The sequence below is a fragment of the Anoplolepis gracilipes genome, chromosome 3, assembly GCF_047496725.1.
Source record: "Anoplolepis gracilipes chromosome 3, ASM4749672v1, whole genome shotgun sequence".
NCBI classification, from domain to species: domain Eukaryota; kingdom Metazoa; phylum Arthropoda; class Insecta; order Hymenoptera; family Formicidae; genus Anoplolepis; species Anoplolepis gracilipes.
The window spans coordinates 12430056-12456903 of record NC_132972.1 but is presented as its reverse complement, the minus strand read 5'-3'; the positions used below and the strand labels follow the sequence as shown (position 1 = coordinate 12456903).

The 26848-nt window shown below is 31.4% G+C and overlaps 1 long non-coding RNA gene across 2 annotated transcripts in view; it reads left to right on the top strand.

The window, feature by feature from the left end:
- The window catches only part of LOC140664171 (uncharacterized), a 156898-nt gene extending 133079 nt beyond the window's left edge, over positions 1–23819 (top strand). Inside the window, exon 4 of one of the 2 annotated variants that reach the window (XR_012046411.1) lies at positions 23458–23819. This is a non-coding gene — a long non-coding RNA (uncharacterized lncRNA). Of the gene's footprint in view, positions 1–16531; positions 16708–23457 lie in introns of those variants that run through there. The other variant, XR_012046410.1, reaches the window with a different exon arrangement.
- The last annotated feature ends 3029 nt before the right edge of the window (positions 23820–26848 follow it).

Sequence of the window (26848 nt, the reverse complement as noted above, 5' to 3'; positions counted from 1 at the left end):
ATTGCGTATAGAATGGTTCATTATTTACTAAAAACTGAAACAAGACCTATATGTAGTAACCTATATAGTAGAATGTTTTTATGTTTTGATGTCGCATATTCGCAAAGCTATATACCTATATGAAAATTGCGCATCATACATCTGTTAACATACAAACAGAAAAAAAAGGATTGGAAAGGCTGAATATTGCAGACCGAATGTTATTTTTGTTGATTTTATTTGCAAAAGGTTTGGACAAATGCAGAAGTGAATATTTTTTCTCTTCCAAACGTACCGAAAAACTCAATACAATGCCGTTCCAGCGGAGTGATATTTTTCCCTGCGAATGAAATTAAACCGACGGAAGCTCTTCTAGAAAAGCATCCAACTGTATAATTTGCAACATTTAAAAAGCCACAACGTCTTCGAGGGAGCTGTGAAGCGACTTGGCTTTTTTAGAAAGTTAAAGTTTTTTAGTCTGCAGGCGATCGCCTTATGTATGACTTTTTCGACAGATTTCTTCAGCAAAGTTTCATTATACTATGAATAGTCACATATATGAAACTGAAAAAAATAACAAATAGTAATTAAAAATGAGCATCTACGATTAGATAACTGCCTCTTTAAGCCTCTTTTTATTGAATCATTTGCATTGCAACGTTTTCGATTTTTTTCAAAGATTTATAAATTTTTCCCGAAGATTTCCAAGAATTATTGGAAAATTTTCAAGAACTTTAGCATCAAAATTTTTGAAAAATAACGGTGGGCAATAATAGAGTATCATCGTTTGAATACAATCTGAATCACAAAGCGCTCGTAGTTTTACGGAAAAAGACGAGTTTGTTGAGTTTTTTTGCAAGATCGTTACATTTCATTATCCGACATAAAACATGGCTATTCTTCTGACTTTTCTGACAAACTAACTCTCGCCAGCCCATCTTATCGCTCACCAAGACTGTTCTATTCATCGATCCTATCGTTAACGGCTGAAATGTGTAAGAACGAATCGATGAATAGGGCCGAGAGATTCGCCGGCGGATAATGAAGACATCCTGCTGCCATTTACTTCAGGGATTTCTTCCAACATCCTTTATCCATCCTTTCGTGACCGCGTTTTTTCTTTTTTTAAAAAAATTTTTTTATCATCAGTTATACACACAATGGATCTCTGGCATTTGATAAAAAAATACGTATTTGTATAGCGCGAAAACTTGTTTCGCGATAGCTCGATGTCCTGAATTTTGTGATGTAGAATATTGTCTTATTCCATTGTTATCATATACTTTATTAGAGTATCTAAAATTGTTTTTACCTGCTTTTTAATTGATCAAATATATACACTTAGGTGTTTTGAATATTATGGACATTGAAATTCTCCTCTCACCTTCCCTCTGTGCGAATTCCATTTTAAAACCGTATATTTCGAAAAAAAATCGTACAAGCTTAAATATTGAGCGAATTAAAAAAAATCTTATATTTATAAAACAAATTACGTAATCTTATAATTATTATCTCGTGTAATGTATTATTTATCATTTACTGAGCGATGTTGGGCGGAAAAGTTATACTAGGTTAACATAATCCGTAACTCGTAAACTATTCTACAATGAATATGCAGCCCTACATTCGTGGTCAAAGTACGAGATCGTGACGACTACACTGTTATAGGAGTTCTGAGGATTTTGGTTACGCGATTCGCTATGTAAGCGCTATATAACTTTGCACTATGTTGCGCGATAGTACTTCGCGTTTAAAGGATCATTATGCACGTTTTGGTATGTTATCGCTCGATATATAATTATAATTATAATTGACACTATAATAATTATAACAGATGTATAACTCTAAAATTCAGTTCTTCAGTTAAATTTTTAAAGACTGAGACACTGAGATTGTATTTTCATTTTTGCATGCATCGTTTGAGAAAAAGAGTGATGCAAACGACAGTTTTCATCATTGAAATATTACAGCGAACGTAGTAAACAACGTTAAATATTTTTTTTTTAAACTACAAACGTATGCAAAAGCCACGCTACAGCCACAAAATGAAAGTATGACGTTTTAATGTGTCCAACGATATACAAAAAAATGCATGCTTTTTATAACAATATACACACGCAATATATTTCCTATCAAGATTTTATTACAATCGTGTTTCAGCAATGACAGAAGTTTTATTGCAATTGTATTTTACAATTCAAAAATTATTTCAAGCTCAAACAATTCGCAATTCATGTTATTTACAGTATCGTACAATACAATCAGGCTACAAAATAATGCACATTTAATATTAGGAATATATTCTGATAAATAATTACATTTTTCATTTTTAAAGGTAAATTTTAATTAACAATTTTATTATAATGGAAAATTATGATTATAATTTTCGAATAATGCCAGGACATTACAGATTTATAAAAATATATTTTATATAAATTTTAGCAAACTTTTTCCCTTACGTTAAATAAAGAGAGAAAATAAGTATCTAATATAATATATAAAAAAATATCAAGAGATGCTCAACGTTTGTGAACTCTTTCAAAAGTAATCTCATACAAATTTTTCTCAAGCTAGTATAGCATGAGTTGCATATAATATTGCAGATTTCGGCACCGCGATTGTCGATTTTTACATTGCGATCCTATCGAATGCAGGCTTTACCTCCATAAAACGTTAAAGCGTCTTTTACGGAAAAAGTGTTGGCGCAGCGTACCGATTTGCGTGCCGTACCGTTCCATGCCGGTGCACATCGGGTTATATACATATCCCAGCAGTGAAATGATAATACATATATATGTGTATGTATGTATGTATAATTTCACTGCTCCATCCCTTCTAAAATCTATTTTCCATGGCTGCATTATCCTCCTCCAGGCTATTAACAGTCTTATGCAAATTTTGTTTGCAACCCGCCGGCATTGCTGGCAAAAAGGGAGTCAACCTACCGCTATCACCCTTCTCGTTACGTTACTAGTATCCACAATGCACTTTAATGCTATCAGCATTGCAGAGGAACAACGAGGTTTTGGACAGAAACACCGACGAATATATTTTCACTTTCGCGCAAATCGGAAGCATGCGATTAAGGAAATTTCCGCCGTGAAACTCGATACAATAACGAAGAGCTGGCATTAATTAATAGTGAGTCGCTATGAAATATGGAGTGTTCTCTATGTAACAAAATGATAAAAATCTAATTGACAAAAAAAAAAAAAATTAAAAGCAAAGCGTTACAATAATCTATCAAAATATAAAAGTTGAAAAAATGAATAGTGAATCAACTTATCGCGTGCAAGATATAAAAAAATTGTGTATTATTTCAATCTGAGCAACTTACAATTTTTTTATTAAAAGCATCTCAAGTCATCAAAAATCATTATTCAGTTTTACATGACTAAAACGTGAAAACGTCTTTTTAAATAAATTTTTTTTAAATAAATTTCATAAACAATTTTTAAGCATATGTCAATGTTTACATTAATTTAAAACTGATAATTAATGTCGATATATTATTTTCAATATGTTGTTTTTAATTATATTGACTTTTGATAATACAAAAGGTTATTAAAGTATTGAGATGAGAATAAATATAAAACATTATTAAAGCATTAAATTGAAATAAATTAAGCGTGAAGTTAAATTGAATTATAGCAAAAATCTTACGCGTAATCAGAGGTTGTACACGATTTGAATAAATGTTTAAAAATAAAAATATAACAAAAATACAAATATTTGCACATTCTAAAGGACATATTTATATTTTTCAAGTTGCATGTTTATGCATGAGTCGATGCATGTTATAAATTCTCGTTTCTTGTTTATTCGTGTTCAAGTTGATTTAAACGATCGTTTATCAACCAACAACTTGCACTTTTCACTTTTCTACCTTCAAGTAAAGAAAAAAGAAATTTAAATTCTTTATCAGCAGTAAAGTTGACCAAAGTGAGATGTGCACTGGTCAGGCAAACGAAATTGCTGTAAACTTGTCGCAGCGTGAAATTGAAGTCTCTTGCAGAAAATATGGCTAAACCATGAAATGCACGTACTATTCTCGTGAGACGGTAGCGAGTGAATTTTTATATACTTATACTGCCTTTGTAAAATTCGCGGAATTATTCTTACCGTATAAAATGATGATAATCATTCTACGAGAATGCTACTTTAAAAACAAATTTACATATTTATACATATAACTCTGAATAATGTACCTTATTTAAAAAACTGAATATCTGTTTATATATAAATAACAAATAAATAAGAAACATAATTTCTTAATATAAAATTTTCCATAAACTTTCAATTATATATATATGAATACGCGTGCGTTCTCGCAGGATTTACATGTGATTTTAATATCGAGAATTTTTCGATGTTTCCGATCGCAATATTTTTTTTAAGCTCTCATCTTTAGACGACATTTCTGATACCGGAATCCTAAATAATTTCAAGTGATGCGCTGCATCAACTGACATCGAATTCGATGGATAACGATTTCTCGCGGCATGCTTTCGTCGACAGGTGACATAAGCGAAGAAATAAAATCTCGAAAGTGTGTATGTAAAGTATTAGAAATATAAAAAAATTTTAACAAAATAAAATGTTAATGTAATAAGAACATTTAAAATTTTTAAATAAATTTTTAAATATTTTTTTTCTCAAAAAACATTGTAAATATTATACATGCGCACATTTTGGTGCACATTGTTAGTAAGCAATCGTAATTAAGGAAAGAAAGTTTGTACAATCGCTCCATTCAACTATAGTTATACTAGGTGAATCAAGTGCTAGAGAGCGATTTAACACAAATTAGTTTAGACTACGTACGGCCACAATCCGTAATATCACGCGGGATAAATTTAAACTTTGACATGACTGTCGATTTCAGCAGACGAGATTACATTAGTGCAGAGAAAATCCATAAATTGCTTGTAACTCAATCTCATTTGTTATATTAGATCTTTTAATTTACCGCTGGTTAACAAATTTGTATGTTTATTGTAAATTTCGTTAGTTCTCTAGGAATATTTTATATTATTTTACTTTCGTATTATAAAATATTAATGATTGCATTAACATTGTAGATATTATTTTAGAATGAATTATACTCGTATAACGAACAAGAAGATTGTTCGTTATACGATTGTTCCTCACGAAAAAATTAGTTGAAAATTTAAAATGCAATTTTTTTTATACAAAATTTTACTTCTAAAAAGAATATTTTAAAAATAAAAAAATAATACGTAACATATGTGTACACTTTTTTAAATTTGTATGGTCTCCAACAATATTACGTTATACATCCAATCTGTCACATCAAATTTAATTTTTTATTTATTTCTTCACTTTTTAGTGTACTAATACTAATGTTAATCGATGATGTTAGTCTGTAACTGTATCGCAGATGACAGTAATCTAGAAAGGGTCAGCATGTCATTAAACTAGGATTGGTTAACTCTAGGCTATCAATATAGCTTGCTTTCAGAATCGGAATGCACATGTATTCCAAACAACATTCACCCTTGCCTCACAGTTTAGTGGATACGATTTCATGCAGCTTATCGCATTGCGTCGACCGAGAAGGTAACTTCAATCAATTCGAGATTCGTAGCATTACACAGTCAACCGATCAATCATTAATCAGACTCGACCGATTGGCAGCCATTTCGAATTGGCTTCATCCTGACACATATTGCTCCACAATTCTGCATCAACTATTGTAACTATCCATGTAACATATCCGTAACAATGGCTTCCGATTATAACGGAATAAACAACAATGGTCGTTAAATGATAATCGATAGATGTAATATCTATTTTCATATATTCAGGAAAACATATCTGATCATACTATTAAGTATTTATTTGGTCATTTAAATAATAAATTCAGGTAGAAATGGTGGCGCTCAAGTTTACTTGAATAATAATTGTTCGGCAATAAAGCTATTGCCAATTAATGAAATAATGGATCAAGTGATAAATTTATCTAAAATAAAATATATTTATAAATATGAAAATTAGATAAAACAGTTCGTTTTCTGATATTAATTTACTATATGTTAATATGCATATTGATACAACATCAGCTAATATAATAAAAATGTGAATAATGCTATTATGTGACAAAGATATAATTTAAAACTATTTAGTTTGTTTGAGTACAAATATTTGAGAAAAATATAATTATATCAATATATTTTAAAATTTTCTTCAAGAATATTTAAATTTATTTGTAGATATTTTAAAAATTTATGTAATATGTATAAATTATATCATATTATTTCATAAATATTATATTTATTAATCCCAGAGAACTTTTTCTTTTATATATATATATATATATATATGAAGCAATGATGTAAATACATTTTATGAAAGTACAATTCTAAATAAAAAACATAAAAGAAATTAACATAATTTTATGTATATGTGTATGTTATATATTCTTCGAATAATATGTGTAGCGACAAAAGTTTTGCATAAAATTTCAGATATATTTTCATAATTTCGATTCTTCTCTTGGCGATGTAAGCAAAAGATTGATCTCTTTGCGCTCCACAGCATATGTACAAATAAATCATAAGTTGATGGGAATGTAACTTGCGAAGCTTCTTAGTCTTACAAAAAGGAGCAATATATTAGAAATCTCTATCATATAGTTCCAAATCTGTAATCTTCATCAAGTTTGCCTTCATGTATATTTTACTTATTTTGTTATCATAGCAATACCAGGATAGCACCAGGAAAACTGAAATAATCGATATAAAGACCGCGTATATGAATATTTGAAGAAACAATAATCAAAATCGTGATCCAGCAAATCAGTTGTAGTATTTTTATTAAGGATATTTTTTTTTAGTAATTTATTGTGATAACTATATATTTTTGTACTCTTACATTTTTTATATAAAAATTACTTAATTTAATATACTTTATATATATTGATTTAATATATTATTTAATTTAATATATTTTAATTTACTGATTAACTTGACTACAATTTATCAAAAATGTTTCGTGCCTTTTGTTTGCTTGTACATATATTGCTGTTAGAATACTTTCCTTTTTCTTTCCGTTTATTCTCCCTTATATTGAATTTCATATATGTGTCTTGTTATATCTGACATTTAATCGTAGATGCTACAAGACAATCTATCAATTTCTTCCGTTCAGCAGTTTATTCTGACATGAATCTTTTATAATTCTAAAAAGATACAGTTTTGATATTACTATATATAACATATGTAACGTCAAAAAGAGTAATAAGATAGCTAACAATAGACCGTGATGGTTAAATCTTTTTTATCTTCGCATGTGATGAATTTTTATTCAAATAATTAGTTCATGACACTTTTTGTCTCGTTCGATTTTAAGAGAATTTTCTCTATAGAATTTAATTGTACACCGCATCTCGCTACCACGAAAGATAGATTGCAGTAATGAAAATAGAAAGCAGCGCTTTTAAACGAGGCTTTAGATCGGTCGATGAACACGATATCTCGTTAACTTCCGATCTCTGTCAGTAATTTCAAACAATTTCTCGTGTTTGTTCCGAAATTCCACGCCCACGTCACTTTGATAAAACATCTTCGCAGTATTTCCGCGCGTTACAGACGCTGCATAATCGAAAATAAAGCCGCATAATCGATCTTTTTTCCCCTGTCCTCAACGCACTTTATCCTCCCGCGATACTACTTACTCTCCCTCTTCTTGCGCGTTGATCGAACTTTTCCTCCGGTATCGCGTTGCGTTACGTTGAAACAAAAGTTTGGCTAGAGAGGAGCGATATGGAAAATCAATGCTTGTCGACGAAGTGCATCTCGTTGCGAAAAATCGAGAGAACTTTTGAGAGCCGGAAATATATTAGAAAACCTTGCATCTCTTACTAGTACAATGTATTTCGGAAAGTTTTACGAAGAATAGTAATTTAATTTGTTTGTTAAACAAATTAAATGTTAAATTATCTTATTATAAAAATACATTTATCTTACTAATTGTAAGTTATTATTATATTACATTATTATGCATTGTTTTGCGTACGGAATATTTTTTTTTATCATGTCATTTCTTTGAAAAGAAACTTTTAGAAAAAAACTTTCGAAACGAATTTATTTATTCGTTTCTCTTACAAGTGTTTGGTTTTTACGTAAAAGCGTGTTTGAAACAAAATCCTGTCTGACACGAAATGCCCCTTTAGTCCCTCGCGAGATCGCATCTATCCATTGAGAAAAGCATCTGATCATCAGAGCGGATATCCACTGGGAGATCAACAGGTCTTAATGGCTCCCGCAATAGCACCAACGGGTTTGCTTTCCTTTCGTTCTTTCGTAATTAGCGGCATTACTCAACAAAACTTGGCCAATCTCTAAACGACCTCTATACGAAAGCGGGTTAAAAAAAAAACGAAAGATACGAAACATATAGAAATTCTCCGAAAGAGTTTATCTTGTGATGGAAAACTTTTAGATTTACTGGAAGTCCCTGTACGCTCGTTTCGTCGCCGAGAGAAACTGCGAGAGGGAATATACATATATCGAGAGTTTACATCTCGTGTTAAAGCAAACTCTCCCGGCAATTCCGCACTTAATTCGGCCGGCTTACCACGTTCTCTGGCTGATAACGAAGAAATATGGATAGCTACAAGGTATGAAAGTACACGTATATAACGATACCAAGATGCAAAGCGTAAGAGTTAATGACATTCACAAAATTGCTAGATTAAAATGAATATAAAAGCAATTATAAAAGACAGAGTTCTATTATATTTGAAAGAAACATCAGAGAAAGAAAGAGAGAGAGAGAGAGAGAGAGAGAGAGAGAGAGAGAGAGAGAAAGCTGCTAAATTTAAAATCAACATTTGTCAAATAATGATATATAAAATTTAATTACCTCTTCGTGAGAGAATTATTTTGAAAATATCAGATGTATCAAATACAGATGTATATATTTTTAGAAATTTAAAAATTACGATATACGTCTAAAAAAAGATAAATCTTTATAAGGCTGTCTTATTTTTGGACAAACAATATTATCAAATAATATAAAATTCTTTTCCATTTTAAAGATTCCATTATAAAAAATTAAAATTATACATACAAAAAATAGAAGAAAAATCTTTAAAAAACTGAATAACAGTATTCAAGATTAATTAAAAATAATGTCTAAAATTTTTACAATATATTAATTGGAAGTTCTTCATTTCAAATTTTTTATAAATTATTAAATTAAAATTTTATTAAATTATTAAATCCTATTCATAATTATATATTTCGCATTTATTTCAGGTGCAATAAAAAATTATAAGCATAAGATCGTAAGAGAATTCGTTTATAAACTTTATCGTAGCAATCGAATGAAGGCTTTGTTTTCAATTTTCTTCGAGAGACAATTACTCCCTATCGAAGCAATATTGGATGTACTATAAGCATGACAAGTTCAACGTTTCATCACGAAAAGATCATAGAGCTTAATCTTAGAGAGAAGACTTATAATTAACAATTACGACGTAAAGCTATTAGATGAACGTTAAGATAAAGATGAACGTAAATTTATTTCTGTTTTTTATTAAACAAACGATATTACGTGAAGAGATATTTTCAAAAAGTCAAATAATCATTATCTAAAGCACGATGCATCGTCTCTGTTATGGAAATTGGCTCTATCCGATATCATATATTTTCATGGAAAATCCTAGGAAATGCCAGTTACACAGTAAATCGATCATTTCTGTTGATAATTGCGAGCAATATATAGTGCACGACGTTAATGAACACTCAATAATTTTAATGACATAACGATTTTATAAATATAAATACGACTCGAGAAATTAAACTGTTCACCTTTGACTACAACTTAATGAATTTTGATAAAATTATATATACATTATGGAATCATGTCAATACTTTATGAAAACTTTTTAAAGAAGTAAAAATATCATTGTGTATTACTTACAAATATTTGAATATTGAATTTTAAACTGATTTGACATTTTGAGTATGAATCTTTTTCTTACAGAAAGGATGGGAACATACGGAATAACAATTTTAAAAATATACATATTTTTTTTTTATACACATAGATTATAAAAATTTTCCAATAACCAAAATATCAAATGCATTATGTAATACATCATATATTTTGAAAGTATTGTTGCATTTAAAATCTCAATTTTGAGATCGCTTCTGTCATAACGCGAGATAATTACGCGTAATAAAACAGATTGCGTACCCGATTTCTCAAAACGACCGGCAGAACGGCTATTATTGGCGGAGGAAACTACCGCTGCGATTGCAACGGCTTCCGTGATCTCGGAAACGGAAACACGGGTGAATGTACAGCGTAGCGAGACCGATAAACAATCCACACGACAATTTATAATTTGCGATGTCATAGCTTTATTGTGCCATTAAACTATGGCCGTTGCGTCGCGAGGACGACGTTAAAAGGAACATTTACGGCAGCCGGTCGACCTTTTCTTCGCGTTGTACATTTCTGTAGCGTTCGCAATGGCCGAACAGAGTCCTGCGCAAGAACGAAATAGAATAGACTAACGATCGCACATAAATGTCCGATAATGTTCGACCACGTGGTGGTAGAATTTATTTTTCATTATTTAGACCTACAGTTCCAAGTTTATGGTTAAAGTGTTTAAGTTTAGTGTAAATTAGATTTAACCGCCTCATATAATGTGCTTTTATTGATCTTTTTATTGTTTCCTATTTTAAGAACTCCAGAAAAAAAATTCCAGAGAAACTATACATTTAATTCAATTAAAAGTGTTTTGAATATTTATCCTGATTAAATTAGTCTTTCTGATTTTAAATTTTGACAAAATTATTGATAAAGTTTTCGAGTAAATTATTACTGTAATTAAAGATATAAGATTCAATAATATATGTACTTATGTCTTTTTAATATATGTACTTATAACATTTTTTTAGGAAAATATATTAAAAATAAATTATGAAACACGTTATAATTAGGAAATATTTTCTGTAGAAGCATTCGATACGTGCATTGCGAATGGAAGACCAGCATCAATTTCTTATCTTGTAATAATGTCAATAGATACTTCGAGAATAAGGAGCAAATAATGATATGTATATTCTATGATTCACCATATCAAGTATAAAGATCATCGGGTCGGAATAGTTTGGTTTAATTTCAAAATATCAATATACAAAGCTACTTGTCGTGTACATAAGTACTCGCACGTGCAAAACTGTACAATGGTGAAAACCAAAATATATGGTTTTGAAACCTAATTCTAATCGGTCACTACACACACACAAAACGAGTCACGCTGCGCTTAACTTCAACATCGTTCTAAAGTTAGTTTGTATGGAACAGTTAAATTTTAACGTTGCATGCTGAAGAATCGATCGTATCTTTTGTCAGATACAGAATTATACAAATAATATGTAATTATAAAAATACATACTTGTTATTATTTCAATGTGCATTATAGACTATGATAAAATGTTAAAAGAGATATTGATATGAAATTCAACAAATATAAAATTTAAAGTAAAGTAATCAATCTCATAATATTCTGTAAAACAATATTTAAATCGCGAATATGTAGTTAATTGATAATAATATGGTGATATTTGTTTCCTATTATTAACAATGTGTATTACATCTTAGATTATTAATTTCTCTTTTCCCCGTTATATGTAATTTAATAATAAATTTCAATTCCGTTAGAACAATAAAAAATTCACACAAATAACATACTTTATTTTCAAAGATTCCTTAGATGTAATTTTTCATAAAAACAATATAATCCTATCAGCGTTCCTATAGTTATCTCCGAGACCAGACATGAGCTATTGATATCTGATCACCTCTTCTTCTTTTCTTCTTTTTCTCCTTTCTTGTATCAGTATAAGAAACTGAGTATATAGAAACTTGACTATCAATAGCTTCAAAAATTATTATTAGAGTATGCAAATATTGTGTGTAAAATAGAATGTTCTGTATAAGGAACGTTCTACTATAATTTTGAGAAACTTTTCTACTAATTTCGAGTCGTATTTGTTAATTTACGTCTACATATTCGATTACATTCCTTTCTGTATAATCTGCGAGCTCTTCGAGTAAGGCGTGACAGCCATTGTTGGGTTCGCAAGCCCGCATATTCGTGGAATAGTCGCAAGTATTGCGGCGCCATACGACATACCGCATATCGAGTATGTTTAGCAGGAAATGAGGAATTACCAAACTAACGGTCCCGTATGAAATAGCCAGGAATCTGTCACTGCCAATAATCATAAATATATTCCCCGAAAATGAGATGATTGATCAAGTCAGTCACTACATAGCAAGCCTCAATCTCACTAGACGAGAAATGATTTTATCAACCGCAAACAAGATCAGATTTACCTATAAATAGACACTTGCTATTTATTTATTAAACATGCTTAAAACATCAGAATTTTAATATACATAAATGAATAAGTGATTACATTCACTTCTAGCCATAAAGTGTTATGTACAATACGATCAAAATCTATTGCATTTCTTATCACTTAATCTGTGCGTGTATGTGTGTATGTGCGTGATCATCAGACTTTCTTCATAAAAATTTTAATCTTAACCATTTCCGAAGAATATATAATATCTGCACATAAATTATTGTGATAGCAGTAAGAGCATCGTTCATAAGAATAATATAATGGCGATAATATTTAAGAATTCAAAATAATCACATTATTTAAAAAATTGTTATTAGTCTCAGACGGTAAATAAAATATAAGATACAACGATGCACTTTGGATTAATTTCTTCAAAAAAGTAGAAATATTACAATAGCTCTTACTGTATAGACAAAAGATATTGTCATCTGATGTATTTTTTAACGGTTTGTAATACATCATGAATATCGAATAAAAATTCATATACATATCCTACACATCAGGTAAAATCAAACTGTTTGCAAAATTATTTTATCATGCAATACCAGTAAATATATCACATATCTATAACATACTTAATGCAGATATCATTTATTATAATTTTTTTTTAACATATAAAACTAAATTTTTTTAACAAAATAAATCTCTAAATTGGATGTATTTGTAATTATTTATTTGTATAATTACAAACATTTATTTATATATATAATATTCATTAAATATATTTTAACTAAATTTTTATTTAGTGTTTATCATTTTGCCGGGTCTGTTAAAAATATTTAATATAAATTGATATTAAGTTTATTGAGAGAAGGAAAAACCAAAAGAAAATAAATGAGAAAAAAAAAAGAACTTTATTTCTGTGCTATATATATTACTGACTTTCAAATAAAATTTTGATATAAAAAATATACAATAAATATTTTTCAATATCTTTTTTCCTATACTTACATCTGGTTTCAAAAAATTCTTTAATAAATTAAAGTAATGTAGTGTGTTTCTCCTCCTGTGAAAACTATTGTCGTATCAAATATTCCCTTTAAACAGACAATTAACTGATAATAACTTTCATTATTTTATACTAAATGTATGAATGCAATATAATAATATATGCATGCATATGGATCATATAATACATTCAATGAAATATATATTCTAAGAGGTAAAATAACTAAATTACAATATATAATTGTATAATTTATACAACGCTAATGATTCTAATTTGCTCATTAGTATAATAATAATTTACTATAATAATGTCAAATGAAAACATAATTAACTTGCATGAAAGACATATCTCATGCGCATTTTGAATTGTATATATAATACAATAAAAATAGTTTAAGATATTTCTTCCAAGAATCTAAACAAAAAGTTACAACTAATTTGTTAATTATTATTCTTTTAGTAACAATATTCTTTTGATCTTTTTGTACAAAAAATAAACCTGTTCATTATAAATAATCTTACTAATAATGTTACTAATGTCAAAGAAAAATAAATTATAAAGATTCTAAGCAATCATCTCAAAAAGCATCTCGATATAAAGTAGAAGAAAAACTGGGCATCCCTTTTAAATCTTCTTCTTATTCATATTAACATCCTGCTAAAATTCACTTAAGCAATCATGCACATTTTTTCAGTTCAGTTAAGAAAAGCCGAATCCGAAATACCAGACGAAATGAAATTCATACTTCGAAGCTTCGGTATGCACGACGCGCAAAGGCACGCACGGGACACAAGTAACATTCATTTCGTACCGTCGCAACATTCCGAAAGGAAGTCGACAAAATCGTGTAAACGTGGTTGTAATGTTGCAGACGAGATTCGAGACAGAAGCAGGAACACATTGACAGTCAGATATCCTAGAAACTCGAGAATTCCTTTATCCCTTTCAAACCCTTTATACACTAGCCATTACACTATCCTTTACATTTGTCCAGCTGAACATTACTTTAAATTATTCAACAATTTAATTTTTAATATTTAAATAAATAATGTAAAAAAGAGAATATACGTAAGTGTATTGCGCAAGAATAAGTTAAGATAATATTATGTAAATAAAGGATTGTAAAAGACATTGCATGAAAATTTAATCACTTAATTTAACTGAATGTTTTGTTATGCAAAATGATAAGTTTAATGATAAATTATTTTTTTATAAAGTAGATTGTATAAACACTTACATTAATTATTTAAAATAATATGAGATGAGTGAGAAAAGAATCGTTTAAATTACATATTTTGTACGAAAATATGAAATCGGTATCCGCAACGGAAAGATATTTATACAGTAAATAACACAAAGATAAGTAACACAAATTATCCAAGTATTTTTACATAGAAATTTTACGATATCTTGGTTGAGGTACAAATATTCGTATTTTCTTAACGCATATTTATTTCAAAATATTTATCTAAAGATTGAATATGTATTTCACATTTAGTATAGATAAAATTTGAACTCCAAGATCGTATTTTTCAAACAGTTTATTATTTGTAACAATTATTTTTTTTTATTTGGGATTAATAAGACGATAAATTCTCTTTTCTTTTATTGCACACATATACGGACAAATTGGGTCGGTGCGCTTTAATCATGATTTTCTCACCAATAGCATAATAAAACCGTTTACGGCAAAAGCCGCGAGAAAAATGATCTAAATGCTCAACGGTGGAACCACTTGGGCTAATTTCTTCATTAACCTCACAGCACAATGGAGCAATGCTCTTTCATAAGCGTGCAACGAACTGCTCGTCCAGCACAATCTAGCCACGACATAGTACTTAAGACCACCTGACGGTGTGGCTTAATTTTCGTTTCATTAGGCCACCACTGGCAGTTTGTATCATACTCTTCGACATCGAAAACAAAATATTTCACCAGAAATAATATACGATAAATTGAAGATATGAAAATACGCACGATAGTATGCAAAGTTATCTGAAATAAATTTAACTAAAATTGTTATCACATAATTTTTTTACTTCTTATTTGAATAAATAACTGAGAAACTTTTATGAAAAGTAAAAACACATATTTGCAAAAAAAATCACTATTTTAATCGAGTATGAGCCCGAAAAAAAGATATTTTTATTTAAGACTACAATTTTTTTAAAGTTATGAAAAAAATAATATCCAATAGATTTTTTGTTTATAATTATCTATATATTTTTAGTAATTATTTAGCTCATTGTCAGTAATAACTATCTTATTTATATTATAAATTAGAGTTTAAAGTCGCTAATATTTAATTGTAATCAACGGGTTAATTAAAACGACCTGACTAGCCAAAATCATTTAATTTATTCACACGACGTTTCGACTATATGGTTGTGGTCCTTTTCAAGTATCAACATAAATTAAGAAAAAGAAACGGTTTCGTTTAAAAAACTCATGTTGACATGACGTGTCTCGTTGTTTGCGTTTATTTCTTTTTAATAACCGTTGATTTTAACTAATGAAATATTTAATTGTTCCACAATGAAGTTCTACCTTTAAAACATGTTCCATTGTATTTTTTCTTCTTTTTCTTAATTTACCATCGTAAATTAAGAAAAAGAAGACACTTGAACTTGACACTTGAAAAGGACCACAACCATATTGCCGAAACGTCGTGTGATTAAATTAAATGATTTTGGCTAGTCAAGTCGTTTTAATTAACCCGTTGATTATCTTATTTATATTATCATGTTTATATGCAATATAAAATAATTTGTAAAGTTCTTACATATGTCAAAAGAATTTCAAGATATCGTGAAATTGACACATACAAGAGAACAATATTGAAATTATCTTTAAAGCTGTTTGTATTTCGAACAATATTTTTTTAAATATTGTTTTAAAATCTTTTTTAAGCCTTCAGTAAATTTTGTAGTACAGTTTCTTGATTCTAATGTTACCTATGTCTCTTGTGTACTCGTCCAATAACAGCCTAAAAATCTTCACAGAAAGTATTCCATGCTATTCGGAAAGACTATGGTTCGATAGAACTTTTCTTGCAAAATTCTCATTTACTCGAAAAAATTCTAAGGTATATCTTGAACTTTGTTTGAACTATATGGAATTTCAATTAATCAATTAAGCTTGGCTATTTATTTTTAGGATATATTATATTGTTATTATTTTCTTATTGCAGAGAGCGCATTTAAATCCTGGATGCTAAGAACATTGATAACAAGTTGATACCGCTCTCTTGCGACGCTGGTCAGAAGTATCAAGCAGATCCCAGCATTACCAGCGTCATATGAGAAATTCTCTCTCGATTGCTTCTTTCCTTGATAGAAAAAGTGCGGGTTCGAAAGCCACCATAACAAAGAATTTGAAAATAACTAAAATAAAAAAAATTACGACATAACTCTAATGTCTTTGTAATAAATTTAGCAATCAGTTTTTTTTTTAATCTGTAGAAACATATATTTTTTGCCTGATCCAAAAATTATTTTGAAAATTAAAATCTTAATTAGATTAATAAAACTACTGAATATAGACATGACAATGTGTATGTGTGTAATTCTATCCCATTCAAAATGCGTGAGGCGTAATGGAAGTGACCAATAGAAATTACCACGTGAAACTTGAATGAATCAAAAGCGTACACGAAAGAGACGACTATTACATTAATCGGATCAAGCCAAGTTTTATCGGTTCTTGATTTTTTTACCTGGTACTTATTGGATGGATTGTATGGACACTATAATAAAAAAAAAAAATAAATAAAAACAAATCCGAGAAAATCAAAAGAATCACTTAGAAGTCTGTGTTCTAAAATATATATAAAATATTCGAAATTTAAAAAATTTTCTATTGAGATAAAATAGAGTAAAAAATATCATGCCAAATATATCTAAGTGAGTCGCAAACAGGTTCACCTCTTATTTTTTATACAAAGTACGTGGTATAGTCAAAGATTAATACAGGTAAAATACATAAAAGTTTTTCAAGTTTCATTGCTTCTTGTAAAAAATTATAATATAATTATTTTACCTATAATTGTAATAGTTATCAAGTTAGAAAATAAAAATAGAATTTCTTACATTAAAAAACAAATATTAAAAATGATAATGACATTTTTTTTGTATATGTATGATTAGTATTCTGTGTGTATTTTGCATGTATGTGATACTAATATTAAGAAATTTAAAAATAGTGAAGTTGATCGGTTTGACTTGATACTTCTGAGAGATTGATCTATCATCCGACAATAATGGAACAAAATGTACAAAACTCAAGTGCGATTAGACCTTGCTCTAATGGAATAAAATGATACCCTTGAGAATATTGTCGACACGTTGTAGTGTCGACATACAGTGCATCATCTAACTATACGCGCATGCAATACATTAATGCAGTGGTAAGGGACCAATAAACGAGTTTGTGCGTACAGGAAACGAATAATAGCAGTTTACGATCATGTCCGTCGCGTAATTGATCGAGTTTATCGGGTCGAGAATGCGAAACTCTAAATGGACAATGCATAAAAGAGAGTATTTTATTTCCGACCGATTGACTACTATAAATGGATTTTACTGCCTGCAAAACAAAGATATATTTACACAGCATGAACACATTCATTATCTTCTCGGATTATTTACACTTCACTTACGATGAGGGTGTTTGTAGTTAGAGTAGACTATGCGCGGTGACATAAATTATATAAGAAATAAGAGATATCAACAGAAATATCATAGTTCGACACATATATCAAAAATTTTATTGAAATAATTAGAACTTGAAGTTTATCTCTTGTTAAAGATCAACTTATTCATTCTAGGCTAAAACATTTCGTACGATGCTAACACAAGCTAAGCGATATTTCATCGATTTTGAAAAACGTGCTTTATATTTCAAATTTATTATTCTCTCCTCGCTTTCTTCTCCCCCTTCCCTTCCCGTCCGCCCGCCGAAGGCATTGAAAACGTTGATTTTCGGCTAACGTACACCCCATGAAATACTCATGAGCGGCGAATAAAAATTCTACCGCGCGCTCGTTTGCACACGCAAAACCTGACTAACGACCGACCGGGACCGTCCTTAATTACGCATTCCCCGCGCACGCGGGTTCCATTCTTGCCGCGTTTCGCGAGGTGCCACGAAATTTCCCCTTTCTCGTGAAGCAAAACTGAAAGATCGGCGCCGTCTACAGAGGAAAAGTCGATACATGTGCTCTCTCGGTATAGTCGAGATGAAGAAGAAAAAAAAAAAAAAGGAGAGAAGAAACGTGGACGATGCGATTGTCAGTAGGAAAGCTCTTGCCGGCGGCGGTGTCAAAAGGAGTCGCGACGGCGGCGTTTTGCGACGTTTTCCCTTCCCTTCGCTGTCGTCGCCGTCTTCTTTCGCGACAATTAAGCTTAACGAGGCACTGTTTGCCGGACGTATTTGAGGCGGCTTCCCACTTATTAGCGCCAGCACGGCGCTAAACTCTCGCAGCGGCCCGTGCGGACCGTGCGTGTTTGCTCTCGCCGCCGTGTATGTTATGTACCGCCGGTGAAGACGACGACCGAGGACAGTGACAACGACGACTAGAACTATGCGGCTGTTCCTAAACTCACTCGTAACGCGCAGAATCCGCGCATCCGTATGCGTGCGTGCGTACGTACACGCGCGGGTCGACTGCGAGCAAACAGACGTCATTTACATACGTGACTCCTCGGTCTTTGCTTAATTAGGGGAATGTGACGTATGATCCTCGCACCATGGCTTCTGTCCTTTCGGTTTGTCCTCTCTTAATCTCTCACCTGGCCTTCTGGGATAGTGAAAAGGTTGAACAATTGGATAAGCGTATTTTGCTATCGAATATTTATCGCGTGTTACTTTACTCATTACAATTTGAAAACAGCTGTACGGCAATTCTCGCATATGTAGAGCTGTAATATAATAAGTTATAAGATAGATAATGTTAAGCTAAATGCATTTTATTCAAAGTACATCCAATTTATTTTTCTTTGCCTTTATTTCGAAATTTAATGAAATGAAATTTTTTCATGATTTAAAAGAAGATGTATATTTGTTAATCTACGCATTAACGGAAGTAGCGTAAAACCTGTGAATTTATCTTTATTGCTATAGATATTTCTCAAACAAATCAAAACAATTATTTTAAATAGTATAAATTAAATGAAAATTTGTGTGGACAAGATAGTTAATTTTTGCAAATCACAAAATAAACGATGGAAATTATGAAGAAAAATATCTTACTTTTTCAAATATTACTTTTTATATCATCGTAAGTTTTTAAATCAAGCAATGTCAATAGCCGATTATTAAGCTATATTTCTCTTCCATTTTTATTGAGCTCAAACTACATCTCCTTGGCATTAAAGAAAAAAATTAAAGTCGTATTGAAGAAGAAATGATAATAGGAAATAGGCAGTGGATTGTGCAAAAAGAATGACGCATAAAAGAGCGTTAGTGTCAATGAGATTGGTTTTTCTAAGTCCTGATATGCGGTTGCGACGCCTCGTTGATCATTGTTATCTACGAGTTCCTCTAGAATATACGAAAGATTACTGTTGAGGGAGAAGAAGAGTTCCTTTTTCTTCTCCATCTTCGTTATTTCTCTCCGTATCTCGGTCGGGGTCTTATCTTACGGTCAAATCGTTCCTACCTAGAAGCCGAATATAAATGCGAACCTACAACCTACACTACGAGGAATGACATCTAGATAGATCGCCTACAAACACGTGTCGCTTCCAGCATCAAAGAGCATGTAACGAAACTTTTCTTTAGCTATTTAATAAAATCATTAAGACGTAATTTGAATGGTTTAATTAAATCATTTATATAACTTTTATGTCTCGAATCAAGATTCTGTTAGAATAAAGTTTAAATTATAAGTTAGTCATAAAAAAAATTAGATTTTGTTATTTATATCTTTAAAATGCAATTTGTCAAAAAAATCGATTAAAACATATTTTTTAATTAATATCCTTTTGTCGGTCTTTTTCAGTCATAATCAAAAGATTTTTGTAACTCGAAATTTTCATTAAAGAAAAGCCAGTTTCACTTTAAGCAAGAAATATTGTCGCACATACAGGGTAGTCTCAAGAAACTATGAATGTGTCAGAAGTACACATTTTTCACGTTGCGCATGAAGTCATCATTCTTGTCACTCGTCACACAATACGCCACCGGCATGGAAGCTAAGAATCTTCGCTGTAGGTCTGCGTAAGAATTCAACAATATTTGGACGTGGCCACAATGGCGCTAACGAACCGTGCCCTTCGCTCAGGGGATTTTCGTCCCGAGAAATCACCTGGTGCTGCCCTGACATCATCCTCCCCCGAGAGCAAGGCGGCATCTTTGTATCATTATTTCCGTGTAGCCGTCTACGTCAATTGCGCAAGATTCCTCGCGTAAACGACCGGAGCAGCCAAAAAGAAATCTCGACAAGAATGACAACGCGTTTCCGAGAGTTCCAATAAAATTTAAGTAGTACTGATACGATCGGCTATCGAGGTCGCAAATATAAAGCAGAAATGGTGCACTTTTCACTTTAAATATTTATTTTTATTTTATTATTAATTACTAATGTAATGATACTGTGATTCTAATATTTTTAATACTAAAACTTTTGCAGTTTATTTTAAATTTTTTATTTGGCGAATAATTCAAAGAGAAATATTATTATAACAGTATTTTTAAATTTTATAGAATAATTTCTATCACAAAAAAAAATAAATAAAACCGAAAAAATATACATGAAAAAATAACTAAAAGCATATCAGGATTAATCAGGATTGTTTGAAATATTCTGTCGAGTATTAAAACAATAGTATTTGTCGAATTCATTTTTGCTCTCTAGTATTAATGAATTTTCTGTAATAAGACAGACGACAAATTGAACAGCAATCAGTTAAAAAAACATTCCTTACAAATGAAACCTAAACTTTCTTATGATAATGCGATAAAGGAAGAAGAATAAGTCAGAGCAGCAGCAAGAGCGGCACGAAATACAGTTAATTTCCGCGAACATGAATTAAAATACTTCACAACGCAAAGAGTGCCGCGCCTACTAGCAGTTCAGTGTGATAAAGGTGTAAGGATATCAATTAATACTTCTTTTCATTGCCGCAGTAAAAGCGCAAAACATGATTACGAGCAACATTTACTGCGGCGAAACGAGTTAACTGTACACCGTTTCCATAAGCAAACGGCTCGTAATCATGCGCGGTTTTATGAAACCAAAGCTTCTTTTTCTCACGGTTATTTTGACGTGTCTTTTATGAGCGCGGGGCAGTCGCGCAGATTTAATGCCTCTTATAAAGGAGGATACATAATTAGTGAGCACGCGCATGAACACAACGAATGCACGTGTTTATATCGTCGATGATAAGACAAAATTGTTCTCTTAAAAGGGCGAAGAAATTGAAATCATTTTAAAGAAATAAAAGACAAAATAAAGAGGGAAATATTTTTTTTTTTTTTAATAATTGCCAAATTATTTCTTAAAAAGTATGAAACATTTTATAAAAGCAAAGACCACCATATATATAGCACACACAATACTTAGGTAATGCATTAAGAATGCGTCAAACTTTAAATTTTATTTGATTATATTAAAGTTTGTAAATGCCGGAAAGAAAAGAAATTTGTGATGAAACTATGATGGCACTTTGAAAGTGCAAAAACTTTGTTTATATCTTACTTAAGGCACTTAGCAGTAATTAATATTCATCATGATTTTTTAAATATTTATCATGAAAAACGGCAATGATTAGTCACTGATGTCACTACAAATTTTGCATTATCAAACCGAGTAATCTTGTGAATCTATATGTCTCCACGAATACCACATTATTACCGTCTTTTCAACAAAGATTAGAATCACATCGCGATGCTGTTACGTGGTTCCCATTCTCTTTGTGACGCGCGGCTATTCAGATTAGCGAGAATCCTGTTAATCGAAAAGGAAATAAATCGTCGCACGAGGGGGTTAATTAAGTTTTACGACCGTCGCCACGTTATGCAGGTGCATACGGTTGCATTATCTATGATACATCTTCATCTCCATGAGATACGCGAGACCAATTTTGGAGTGCACGCATTCTCTCTCTCTTTCTCTCTTTAACTCTTATATACCCGGTTGCACTTGTATACGAGCGATTGTATCGCCCTCCGACGAAAACAACAGGTGCAGGAAATCACGAACCGCCCCGCTGTCGCTCCGAGATCCTGGTTCCGCTGCTGTAACGTCGTCCCTTGCCAGAATTTAGAACAAAAATATCGATGTTATGGTAATCTGCGAAATTTGTTATTACCGATGTGGATCGTTGAACGTAATTATCGGGCATAGCACGTAAAAGCGCGTTTGCAATCGAGTCGTTAAATTCGTGCGATAACCGAATAACGCAAGTTGTATTACACAACTTTATTCAGAGATTTTAACGAGATAATCGTGAATACAGTGATAAGACGTATGCGAAATGTGTAACTATATATACATATTTTTATAACGGATGTTTCAAAACTACCGTTAATTCGTATAAATAAAACTATCGTACAATTTATGAATACTGAAAAGAAAAAAGTAAAAAGATTGCGTAAAACTTAGAGAGAAATTTTATGTACGTAGATATATGTATATTATATAAATCGAGAACACATATTGAAATATTTTCTAGACACATTCCATTTCAAGAGATCCACAAAGATGTGAAAATATTCTATTGGAGACCTTTATCTGAAATATTTTATTAATAAATAATTTAATAAAATTACTGAGATGATATAAAAGATTATGTTATTAAATCTTTTGTATTATGTATAACGTAATTATTACAACCATTTTTCATTGATATATTTCTTATTGAAGGATATACATTATATTTGCTTTTGATAATTAAAAAATTAAAATATTGAGATTTATTATATATCCTCTCTCAAAGAATTATTTATTTATAACATTTAAAAGGATAAAAAAAGAAAGGAAGAAGATAGAAAAAAGACAAAAAAGAAGGAAAATATTTGAAACAATTATAATTTTAATATGCATGAAAAAAAAATTTATAAAATTGCAAGAATCGATAAATATTGGCAAACTTTTTTTGTCTCTTATAATTTCAGATTCTGCTTTATATATAAAATCAAATGATTAACCCAGCGGAATGTACTGTGGCAAATCTATGCAAAAGGTTGAAGCAACGATACACGCGAAATCGAAAGGTGTTAAGCGAACGCAAACACGCGCGGAACCTCTTTCTCAAAGAGAAGGAACCAGTGGCGAGTCGCGGGAATTGAAATTGATTTCGGCCGACTTCCATTACTCAAGAGAAGAGGACCGGGGCACACACCGCGTACCGACAAAAGTTGCAGGAGCGATCAAGACTAAGATAAGAACTTGGAGGCCGCCCGAGGCCACGACGTTGGCCCGGTTGGACACGAAGCAAGAGGTTCCATCCGGCCATGGCCCCAGGAATTCCTGGCGCGTTTACCAACAACCATCCAGAAAAAGAGAGAGAGAGAAAGAGAGAAAGACAAAAAGAGAATCGTTGATTCACTTCTTTTGCTCGCGCCGACGCCGAGACGTCGCGTCGCGTCGCGCCAACCAGTGCTCTCGAATCTTGTCGACCTCCTCAAACCTGCGTCGAGGATGCCGACACGCTGCGTTCTACTCCGGATGGACTTGTCAGCTTTTCCATTGTGTCATTCGCGTGTGACAGTACTTTACGACCAACGGTCCTGTTTCTCTTATGGACCACCCAGTAGATAGGTATACCACTTAGGCACTTCCGGATTCTCCTCGAGGAGCGCAATCGTGGACTTTCCCTTCCGATTCTACAGGACACTCTCGACTAATAGTGTAATATTCGAATCTTTGGATGCAATGGTTTAAGAGTCGTGTATTTAAAAAAATCAGAAAAACAAAGAATGTTGGTTTGTCAAAAAAAAAATTCTCTCGAATAAGATTAATTAGTTCTTTTTTTATATCCGTAAGAGTAAATTTATTCAATCGTAAATTGTAAAATCCTTTAATATTACATGAATGATAGATAATTGCTCGCAAGTGTGAAGCTACTTAATGTGATCCTTTTTATTCGCTTTTACATTTTGTAATATTTAATAAAAAAATAATTGACACATCCAATTAAGTTATAATAATTTTTATCTCAAATTTATAAGTCTTTATCAAACTCTATCTTCTTCTTTCTAAAAAAATACTGATTATATATTTTATTTAAAATACTCGTAAAAATATAAAAAAATCCATATTTTATTTACTAATAATATAAAATTTAATATATACATAAAAAGAAAATCTCTCACACAGAAAAAAATAAATACACAATACACTATTTGTTTTATGTAAAATTTAAAAATTTACCAAATTCACTGTGTATTTTTAAATTTACAAAAGAAAGAAAATAAAATCTCTCAGATAAAACAAGTAATTATTACGTCATCATATTTTGGGAAAACGAATGGCATTCACAAATTTTGGTACAATTGACGACCGCCCACAATCGACAATATCGTACAAAAGAAATGGAATCCATTCATAGTTTTGTGTTCGTTGTCAGAATTTTCAAACATAGAATGTGTATATAGAGTTGACATAGCAGCATCGAGACGTAATAGCTACGTCAATGTTGAGCGAAGACAACCGGATCAAGGAACGAAAGAGAAGCGCATAGGATGGCATCAGCGCTTGTTAAAACGATTTCAGACTATCGCAGCAGGGCGCTTCCTTCGGCGGCGAACCACCAAGAGAGCTGAGAAGATCCCGAGAGAGGTTCCTCTTCGGCCTCGGAATCGCCGCCGCGTGTCCACAGACGGATCGTTAAAGAGTAAGAGAAATAATGGGGCTCCATGCCGAAAGTGGCGTCATGGTTTACCGCTCGATGAGGTACAGGAAAGGAGGGGAGGGGAAGTTTATAACGACGTACACTGATCTTCGAAGAAAAAAAAGAAATTCCAAGAGAATCAGTCGTCTCAATGAAACGAAACATCCGGTTCAAGTGTACATGTACGCATTCAAGTAAAGAATTTGTATCGTTTAATCTTACAAATAATATTTATGTAAAATTAATGTGTGAATATATTTTCCTCGCTATACACAAATATATTTTTTGCGTTTCGATAAAATTGATTATTATTTGATAATTTTTTTGAAACAAAAGACAGGGAAAAAAAGGCTTTCAAATTATTAAAAGAGAAAACTTTTAATCCAATCTTTTTTTATACAATTGGAAAAAAATTTCATTTCTCTCTGACAAAAGTATTTTATTATAAAAATAATCCTTACCCATGATAATGATAAAAGATATATATGTGCGATATAAAGAAATAGATACCGAATCTGTATAATCAAGTGGTTATGATTTATACATTTTAAACGCAACTTTCAAGTTTTTTTTTTACTGTAAAAGATTTATTTACATATGACAATATGTGAGACGCACCGTGTACACATAACATGGACTTCTCTCGAATGTATGCTTTAGACGTACCATGTGCCCGCCTACTAGACGTATATATTATAATCTGTTATGTTTATTAGGGGCAGCGAAAACACATTTCTACCGGTGTTCGGCCTGAAGGCGGTAACTACAAAGAGAACGGGACAAGGTAGTTTGTTAGAGAGCAGCTTGCACGAACTAACACGAGCTACTTGTTTGCACGAACGCGGAACGAGCCACTCGACTGTACGAGTTTACAAGCGCCTACATACGGTGCTGCGCTCTTATCTTCGATTTAATTTCGCCTTTATGTGTGTTACCGACAATAATCGCGCCGGCTATACGAAAAGAAAGAACTCTACCGGAAATAAATATCAAAACAGAGATAATTACATCTACCTACTTATCCTCGTATAATATAAAACGCAATTATATCGCATAAATTTTGAAATAGTTCTCGATAATTACGTAATTAATGTCTAATAATCATAAAAAAAATAGAAAAATATCTAAAAATTGTGTTGGAAAAGGGAGAAAAAATTTTCAAATTGCTAGTTTTTATATATATAGACTTCTTCTCTATTATTGTAATATTAAATATCAAAGAGAAGAAGCAAAATCATATTCTACGTAATTTAATTTTTCTACGACAATTTCTACGTAAAAGAAGATTGTGTAAAGATCAAGCTCGCTATCTTGAGAAGTGAATTGAGGATTTTTATTTTTTTCTCAAAGATAAATCACAGAGGGACTTCTTTACGTACATGACAGGACTAGTGGGTGGTCCTCGGATTTAGACGGATTATTCATCCGAACCACACGTGACTTCGTCATCGTCATCGTCGCCTTTGCATTCGCACTCGGAGAAGGCTTTCGGTTCGGTCAAAAAGCATTCCTCAGCGAATTCCAGGCGTATCAGTGTAAGTAATGCGGTCGCTCATGTGCCTGCGACAACTGACGTTTCACAGAGTCTTTTCGTGGCGAGAGTGTAAAGTCGCTAGTATCTTGATGGGTAGTTGTTTGGGACGCCAGTTTTTGTTTTATCGCAAAACACATAC